The 1689-nt window shown below is 47.3% G+C and overlaps 1 protein-coding gene across 1 annotated transcript in view; it reads left to right on the forward strand.

The window, feature by feature from the left end:
- The window catches only part of WDR36 (WD repeat domain 36), an 84365-nt gene that overhangs the window by 61315 nt on the left and 21361 nt on the right, over positions 1-1689 (forward strand). The window lies entirely within an intron of this gene.

Consider the following 1689-nt stretch of genomic DNA (forward strand, 5'->3'; position numbering starts at 1 on the left):
GGAAAGTGTGGGTCTTTTACTGAATGAAGGAGGCAACCTAGTGACAGAGGATGCAGGAAAAGCTGAAGTACTCAATGCCTTTTTCACTTAAGTCTTCACAGGCAAGGTCATGTCCCAGACTTCTGTACCAAACTGACAGCACAGTTCGGGGAGGAGGTGAGTAGCCAACAGTGGCAAAAAACAGATTAGGGACTGTTTAGAAGAGCTGGACATGTACAAGCCCATGGGGCTGGTGCAGAGGGAGTTGGCTGATGTGATTGCAGAGCCGCTGGCCATCATCTTTGAAAACTCATAGCAATTGGGAGAGGTCCTGGATTATAGGAAAAGGGCAAATATAGTGCCCATATTTAAGAAAGGGAAAAAGGAGAATCTAGGGAACTACAAACCAGTCAGCCTTACCTCAGTCCCTTGAAACATCATGGAACAGATCCTCAGAGAATCCATTTCTAAGCTTTTGGAGGAGGAGGAGGAGAAGAAGATGATTAGGAACAGTTGTCATGGATTCTCCACGGGCAGGTCATACCTGACAAACCTGATTGCAATCTGTGATGAGATGACTGGGTCTGTGGATATGGGGAGACAAGAAGATGTGGTGTACCTTGATTTTAGCAAGGCTTTTGACTCCCACAACATTCTCACAGGCAACCTAAAGAAGTACACTGGATGAATGGACTGTAATCAATGGCTATATGTCTAGTTGGCAGCCAGTATCAAGTGGGTTGGTCCTGAGGCCAGTTTTGTTCAATATCTTCATCAGCAACCCAGAAGATGGCATAGAGTGCACCCTCAGCCAGTTTTCAGATGATATCAAGCTGGGGGGAGTAGTAGGTACACTTGAGGGTAGGGCTACTATTCAACGTGACCTAGACAAAGTGGAGGATTGGGCCAAAAGAAATCTCATAAGGTTCAATAAGGGCAAGTGCAAAGTCCTGTACTTAGGATGGAGCAGTGCCATGTACCAGTACAGGCTGGGGGCTGACTGGCTGGGCAGCAGCTTTGCCGAAAAGGACCTGGCGGTTACAGTGGACCGTAAGCTGAATATGAGCCCACACAGTGGCATTGTTGCCAGGAATGCCAAGAAGGCTAATAGAATACTGGGCTGCGTTGATAGGAGAGCTGCCAGCATGTCAAGGGAAGTGATTCTTTCCTTCTATTCAGCACTGGTGAGGCCACATCTGGAGTACTGAGTTCAATTTTTGACCCCTCACTACAGAAAGGATGAGGACAAATTAGAGTCTGGGGAGGGCAGCAGAAATGCTGAGGGGGCTGGGGTGCATGATTTATGAGGAGAGGCTGAGGGAACTGGGCTTATTTAGTCTAGAGAAGAGGAGAATGAGAGGGGATTTAATTAGAAGCCTTCGACTATCTGAAGGGTGGTTTGAAAGAGGATGGAGCTGGACTGTTCTCAAAAGTGATGGATGACAGAACAAGACACAACAGTCTCAAGTTGCAGCAAGGGAAGTTTAGGTTTGATATTAGGAAGAATTTTCTCACTAGGAGGGTAGTAAAACGGTGGAACAAGTTACCCAGAGTTGCTGTGGACTCTGTCCTTGGAGGTTTTTAGGACCCGGCTAGACAAAGCGTTGGCTGGGATGATTTAGTTGGGGACAGTGCTGCTTTGAGCAGAGTGTTGGACTACACGACCTCCTGAGGTCCCTGCCAACCCTAATTTTCTATGATTCTGTGCTG

Source organism: Gavialis gangeticus, unplaced genomic scaffold (genome assembly GCF_001723915.1).
Source record: "Gavialis gangeticus isolate Ggan-Ray unplaced genomic scaffold, GavGan_comp1, whole genome shotgun sequence".
Classification (NCBI taxonomy): domain Eukaryota; kingdom Metazoa; phylum Chordata; order Crocodylia; family Gavialidae; genus Gavialis; species Gavialis gangeticus.